Source organism: Myodes glareolus, chromosome 3 (genome assembly GCF_982192425.1).
Source record: "Myodes glareolus chromosome 3, mMyoGla1.1, whole genome shotgun sequence".
Classification (NCBI taxonomy): domain Eukaryota; kingdom Metazoa; phylum Chordata; class Mammalia; order Rodentia; family Cricetidae; genus Myodes; species Myodes glareolus.
In genome coordinates, this window is record NC_142028.1 from 24,741,314 (window position 1) to 24,748,799 (window position 7,486).

Below are 7,486 nucleotides of genomic sequence, written 5' to 3' on the forward strand. Positions count from 1 at the left end.
CCTAACTCATAGGCTTTCTTAAGGACCAGGTAATTTCCATCCAGCTCCAAGCCAAGTGTGGGGCATCTCTCTGCATTCAACGTCCAGCTGTGGGGAAAAATGGTTCCCCCCGCCCTCCCCGCCGCTGCACCTACAAAGCTCCCCACCTCCCAGAAGGCTCCTTTGAGAAAGACATTGTGACAGGGCTTCATCCAGAGACCAGAACACTGGCTGGATCCAGATTGACCCAGGGCTCCACACCAAGCAATCTCTAAGGTAAATAAAGTGAAACTAAACCAATCTTGCAGGTAATAGGAGATTTTCCTCTTGCCTGCTCTGGTAATTGAGCCATTGTAGCTCATCTCCTGTGTTCCTAGGTGCTCCTGAGAGTTAGTTAAAAGAGTAATGAAGGCCTGGTCAGAGTCACAAATGCAGCTTCTTGGAGGAAGGGTTTCCCACTGGATGCCAAGTGGGTCCTGATATACCTTCAGCTCCCATGCCAAGCCTTACCCATGTCCCTTCCCTGGCTAACTCTGGAAGGTCATAGGAACCATAGATCCAGGAGAACACTACGAGCAAGAATCAGGATGCTGAGCCCACCCAGTCTCATTGATGGGTAAAGTACCATCTCCATGGCTTTGATTTAGATATACAGTGAACAGTGAGATGTTAAATGTTCAAGATGTCAAGTGTTGAAATTTAATCCTCACTGAGAGATAAAAAGAAGATTAAATCAAACACACACACACACACACACACTGGGCTATTGGAGGAATGAGCCCAGGGCATCCTCTTTTGTATGCTGGGCAAAGATTCCACAGTAAGCTACAGTCCCAGCTCTCTCTCTCTCTCTCTCTCTGTGTGTGTGTGTGTGTGTGTGTGTGTGTGTTGTTTGTTTGTTTTGTCTTATTTTGTTCTGTCTGTTCATTTTGAGACAAGGTCTCATGGTGTGGCTTAGGTTTGTCTTCCTATGTGGTCCAGGCTGACGAGATCCCCCTTCCCTAGTCTTCTGAGTACTTAAGATGACAGGCATGTACCACCATACCTAGTAAGAAGGTGGGCTCTTGAGTTAAATCTAGTGTTAGAAGTAGGACCATCAGAAAGTGCCTAAATAAGGTCGTTAGTGTAGATCCCACAGTGTTGAATCCTAGTGGCTTTACTGGAAGAGGGAGAGACATGCACTCCCCTATCTCTGACTCTTCTATGTCTCTTTAGAGACATGTGATGCCCTGTCCCACTGTGATGGCCAAACAGTCATCATCAACCAGACTGGATTTGGAATCAGCTAGGAATATACCTTTGGGTGTTTCCAAAGAGTTTTAACTGGGGAGAGAAGACTCATCCTGCACACAGGCAGTACTATTCAGTGGACTTGGGTTCTGGATAGGATAGAGGAGCAGAGAGCTGCGTTCTTCTCTCCCTTTCCTGGCTGTGGCTGCAGCATCACCAGCTGCCTCCGCCCCTGTTGCCATAGCTAGATCCATTCTTTCTACAGTGCTTGCTCTGCCATGATGAACTGCACTCCCAAAATGGTAGCCAAAACAAACCCTGCCTTTCTCAAATTGCATTTGTTGGGTGTTGTGTTTGTCACAACAGTGAGAAGTCTCAAGTAAACACCAACACGGAACTGGTTGGGCTGCAGAGCCTTGGTCTTGAGACCTCCAGAATGACAAGCCAGGATAAACCTATGTTTTCAGACTTATTTACACAGTCCGCTGTTACACTGCTACCTACAGAAAAGCAGCTGATATGCCCTCCCCACCCCCACAACTCTCAGTCCTGGCCTCCTTCATCTCTCCCAGGTAGGCCACATTTTGGAGTGATCTTTGGCCCAGACGCGTGGCAGGAGAGACCTTGGAAATTGGAGCTTGCTGCTACTTCTCAGGATCTCCCAGAAATGTGTGGGTGTGGCAGAGTTACCTGGAGTCTGGCTCCACCCACCCTGAGTTCACGGCCACTGTCGACCCCTCCCTCAGTCACCTGTCCAGGATGTGTCAACAAATAGCAAGAGAAGAAAGTGTCCCGCCAGCCTTCTGAGGAAGCCAGAGCAGGGTGCCAAAATAAACTACCTAGGGAACACGTTCTCTACAGAAGAGCCTGCCACAAGAGAAATCTTACACTCTCCACATGGGAAGAGACACCCACATGTGACTTTGCCCAGGCAGGAAAGGGCCTCAGGACCCATTCCCTGCATCAGCTCTAGTCTGACAGGACACCTCACTAACAAGGCCAGAACGGAGTAAGCTGATGATCAAGACCAGCTGTTCTGCGCAAGGGCAGAGCTGGCCGAGCCTGAGACCCGCCATGTGCGTCCTCCTGTGGCCACAGGTGAGCACGAAAGGAGCCCTTTAGAGCAGCCGAGCAGGGAAGAGCCTAGAAGGTGACTCTGGAGTCCCAGAAGGGACAAAAGTTGCTTACGACAAGGGCTCTAAAACAGCCCATTTGCCTGGGTTTGAATCCTGACTCCACCATTGCCAATCAGAGTGAGCAGAGGAGGGGAGATCGCATGGACAGACAGAGCATGCCCTCCCTCCTCCTCTGTTAACTTTCCTGCAATATGGAAAAGAGGTTTTACTCGATGGGGTGTGTTGAAGCTCCTGCCAAGAGAGTGTCCAGAAAGTCACTGGGACACACCTGCCACATGCTGGGCTTGGTTGCCATGGGGACCATTAGAGTGGCAGGAGTCACATTCTCAGCCTTCTCCCCGTCACCCACAAAGTGTCCTAGTTTGGACAATACTTCATAAAGTCGCCCTGCCCTTGTACTTGTTATGTCAGCCTGTCTGTCTGTTTCTTGAGCTACAGGGACCCCAGGTTTCTAATATGTATACCCCCAAAGATGGCTCTGCACAAGCTAGCGGCTGTCCACATCATGAGCTCTGTGAACTCTTGCTTCTTTTCTCCCCACTTGGTCTTTCCTGTCTCTGCTCACACAGTCATTCATTTTGGGGTTCCCCTGTCTGTGCTGTGAGGCTCTGTAAGTCCACACATGTATTTTGTCTTTACTAGGGGCTTCCTGATTGTGCACACTCAGACAGGACAGGTTCGAACTCTCTCAATAAACTGTCAAATTATTCTTAGAAGAAGCAAGACTTTGAGAAGCCAAAGAAATGATTTAAACACTTGAGAGATGATATACTGGGGTATGTGTGCTTGTGTGTGTGTTATGTGTTTTTGTGTAGTATATGTATGTATATATTGTGTTTGTTATGTGTGATACGTGTTTGTATGGTATATGTATGTGTGTGGTATGGTATGTGTGTGGTGTGTTTGATATGTGTTTGTGGGGTATATGGATGTGTGTGGTGTGGTGTGTGTGTGTACATGGTGTGTTTGGTATGTGTTTGTGTGATATATGAATGTGTGTGGTGGTGTGTGTGAGTGTGTGATATGTGTTTGTGTGGTATATGTATGTAGGGGTATGCATGTGTGCATGTTATGTGTGCTTGTGTGGTGTATGGACGTGTGGTGTGTGTATATGTGTGCGAGTTATGTGTGTTTGTGTGTGTGTATGATGTTTATGAGCTGAAGAAAAGTGAATCCTCGCTGGAAATGGTCCACTTGGTGCTGGGAGCTGTTTACACACTGCCCCAGGGCTGTGTTCTGCAAGCCTGCAGGCCTCTCTCTAGCACAGTCATCTCCATGTGGAGGAGGAGAAGGCAAAGCCTGAGAGCTGGATTCACAGGGTCTAGACTATTTCTGTCAGTCACTGACAACTGACCGAAGACTTTGATTTTCTAAACTTTCTGTTTCCCCATCTGTCCCTCCAACACCCCGATGCTGTGACTCCGTAAAAGGCCTTGTGGCTGCTCTGTTCCTCACACACAATTCATACTATTCTGCAACTGTATATTTAACCCTTCTACGGGGAGACATCGGAGGGAACCAGGCTCTGGGAAGCTATGATAAACAGAAGCCATTCTCCCTCAAGGGATTCCCTGTGCACTGTGATCTTTCTATGTGGGAGAAAAGCAACGGGTGCTGGGAACTTGGTGACTAATGCTGAGTCCCTGGGGACTCTCCTGACACCCTCACCTCCTGCCAAGCTTCTCCCAGCCACCAGGCCAGCACCCCAGCAGCCGGTAAGCTTCCTCCCAACAGCAACCCAAGCAACTGTCACAAGGGCTCACCAAGTTCTTGTCCCAAGGCAGGGCTGGCCTGCAGGCTGAGCTGACAAAGTCTCTCAATACTGATGCACCTGATCCTGTACCGGCTCCCTCCGTACCCAAGCCCTGGGACCAATTCTGTCTTTAAAGTTCTCCTTCCTGCCTACTCCATTTCTTCTTTTCTTTCTTTCCTTTTTTATTTTCCTTTTTTTAACATTTAAGCATGTGTGTGGACAGAGGACAAATTTCAGGAGTCAGTTTGCTCCTTCTGCCATGTAAGTTCCAGGAATGGAATCCACGGCCGCAGGCTCAGCAGCAAGTGTCTTCAGCTATGGAGCCATCTCACAAGCTCGCCCCTCCTAGTCTGAAGTGTCTGGGTCCCCACAAGTGGTCGCTGACTTACTTGGTTACTGGAGTGGGTCCTCTTCTGGTCTCAGATCCCTGGCTCCACGGATTTGCCACGTGACCTTGGACAAACTGCTTAACGTTTTCCAACTCTAGGATCTTCTCCTGCAATGGAGGCAATGATGATCTCAGGTGGGTAGTTGTTGGGATAATTAGACAGGGCTCTTGAATCCCAACGACAACCGTCACTCGCCCCCTCCCCTCTCTGCACACCATGTCTTGTGGCACCCTTTCTTCTGCGTTCCCACCAGCCCAGTTCGGTCTACAAAGTCACTTTCCCAGGCCTCTTGCAGCCTCAAGCAGCAGTGGCTCCCATTTAGAATGGTCACAGATGCCGTGTTTCTGAGCCTAGCCCCGACAGAGCCTATCCCAGTACCCCCAGGACTGACTGCAAAACTCAGATTCCCTGGCCCAGCACTCAACTCCCTCTGCCCACTGCCCTCTGCCGCAGCCAATGCTCCTCAATGTAATGCACTTGGCGTTACTTCTCCCGACTCCCCAGCACAACCTCCAAGACTTGTGCCCCTCTCGCTGAAGCATCCAGACTCAGGCTCCTCCTCAATATCTGGACTAAGGACCACATCCAGCTTGTCATGCGAGTCCCACACCTTCCAGAAGGAGCAGCCCCCTCTTCCCTGTGCATTCACTGTGTTATAGTACTGAGAGGCCAAGGGATCTCGGAGGTCACACCTCCTTTTCCGCATCCCCAAACAAAAATCTGTAGGGTAGCTTTCATGGATGACTATTACCCGCGAAGACATGCATGTTCATTCCACCTGAAAAGAGGCCATGAACCTGGCCCCTCAAACTAAACTTGTACTTCACACAGGACAAACTGTCCTGGGTGTGCATCCCTGTGTCTGCGCCATTGAAAAGAGACTATTTTATACGTACTGGCTTCTTCCAGAGTTAAGGGACTCATCCCCTTATGTGCCAGTCAGGTTCTTCCTCCTTACCTGTCACCTCTGTGGTCATTCACTCATTGACATTTTCTGCCTGCTAAGGTCAACGGCTAATGCTGTGGAGATTCCTGATTTCCTCCACAGAGGCAAACAGGGCAGATTCCCCCAGGGCACTCTGTGGTTAGTGGCTAGACATACCGGTTCAGAGACTCACCCACAATCAAGGGTAGAAGTCACTATATTCTGGTACACCATGGTGTGGTACACCTGTGCATAGATGCGCGTGTGCACGCGCACACACATACACACACACTACATACACACCTGGACCAGAGGCAGCACAGGTCCACTGAGTCACACAGCACAAGTGGGAATCAGGAGGAAGAGCCAAGTCATGAGAGCCACGCATTCTCTGACCTCGCTTTCTGTTCTGGAATTTCTCTCTCTCTCTCTCTCTCTCTCTCTCTCTCTCTCTCTCTCTCTGTCTCTCTCTCTCTCTCTCTCTCTCTCTCTCTCTCCTCCCCCCTTTCTCCCTCCTTCTCCCCCTCCCTCTTCCCTTTCTTTCTTTTAAACTGTCTGAGTTTTATTTTCTTCCACATGGGGTAGCAGACTCAACCACTGTGCCAGCCCACGAGGGCTCCCAGCACCACCACCCCCAACCCCTTCCTGGTCAGCCAGCAGTGTGAGTTTCTAGTCACTTTATCACTATAAGCCTCAGTTTCCTCTATAAAACAGGGTCTGGGTGTGACTAGAGGGTCGCGGGGCTGGGAAGCAGGGTGGGGGAGGTGACTTCTTTCTAAACCCTGGTGCTCTAGGCACCCCTCTTACGGTGCAGGGCAGAGGGCCTAAAGGAGCAGGACCAGTCCTGGGTAAGTCAAGGCTGAGCTGCCTGTCCCTGGGGCCATGCCGCCCAGGCCAGCCTCTCAAATGATTTCCATGTGCTTCTCTGTTCTGCAGGAAGTTCGGCCTCCGGACCCAACAGACGGACTAGGGCAAGGCCTCCCAAGACCTTCCTACGGTTACCTGGCGGGAAGTCCAGTGCAGCTGTTCGAGTTGTCCCCTGTCTTCTGTGTTCTCCGTCGTCAGGAATTCGCCCCGCCAGCCCGACCTGTTCCTTTGTCCCTGCCCCCGCCCCTGCTGCGCGTCCGGTCCAGCTCCAGCAGCACCCCGCTCCGAGAGTTCCACTATCTACGCGGTGTTGTGGGGTCCCAGCCCAGAAAAGCAGCACGCGGCTGCCACTGCCTGAAGCCTAGGTGGCGAAGGCGGGGCCACTGCTGACAGTGTGGAGCCCGGTGCTTCCTGTGCCCTCCCTCCGCTGGTCCTTCCTGGGCCTTTGCTCAAGGAGCTAGGCGGTTCTGTCTCCAGAGCCCCTCATGGCACTATAAAAGACAGGCTTCACGCTGGGCTTTGCGGACCCACGGGAAAGAGTGCATTCACCGCTGAGAAACCATCTCCAGCTGCTCAGTCTGCACACAGAAACCGAAAAGGATTTTGTTCTTGATGCTTGTCCGACCTTTCTTATGTATTCGACAGTGGGCTAGAATACTTGCATTATTAAAGCCCATGCAACACGTGCTTTTTAATAAAGTACTCTGTAACTCTTCGAAGGCTTCCATGCTAAAGGATGCCCCCCCTCAACCTGTTCCATAAGGTCCCCTGCACTTTCCCAAGCCACAGTTCATTTTCCAGCTCCATCCTGGGGAACCTCAAACCGCACAGCTCAGCATGAGGCATACTACCTGTTGCAAGCACCAGAGTCCTCTGTCTTTGCTCAGAATCTGCCTCCTCTTCCTTCTCGTCCCGTTGGGACCCTACTCGTCCAGGGTCCCTGAAATGTCAGCCTGGGGACCCTTCCCCAGACACTACCTCTCAGCAGAAGGCCTAGTCCTTTCTGGGTGTTCTCCTCTGGTAAGTTTATATCAGTACCCCTGTCCTACATACACATAAGCACACTCTAATCCCAGATCAGAAATAGACAGAAACCCACACTATTGGCTCAGATTACCACAATCCATCCTTTCTTCTTGCTGCCAGCCAGCGGCTGGCTCACCGTCTGCTGCTTCAGGAGTTCAGAAGTGACCTCACCCCTCACCCC

At 50.9% G+C, this 7,486-nt stretch overlaps 1 protein-coding gene and 1 long non-coding RNA gene across 4 annotated transcripts in view; one reads left to right on the plus strand and one right to left on the minus strand.

Annotated features, from left to right (window-relative positions):
• The window catches only part of Cracr2a (calcium release activated channel regulator 2A), a 113,165-nt gene extending 106,500 nt beyond the window's left edge, over positions 1-6,665 (minus strand). For all 3 annotated transcript variants that reach the window (XM_087904183.1, XM_087904181.1, XM_087904182.1), the window contains exons 1-2: positions 6,415-6,665; positions 4,488-4,594 (exon numbers count right to left, since the gene is read on the minus strand). The gene's annotated coding sequence lies outside the window, so the exon portion shown is untranslated. The remainder of the gene's footprint in view (positions 1-4,487; positions 4,595-6,414) is intronic.
• On the plus strand, positions 4,321-6,994 carry LOC148122604 (uncharacterized). The gene is made up of 2 exons (XR_015737448.1): positions 4,321-4,621; positions 6,349-6,994. It is a non-coding gene; the product is annotated as an uncharacterized LOC148122604 (long non-coding RNA).
• Positions 6,995-7,486: the final 492 nt, after the last annotated feature.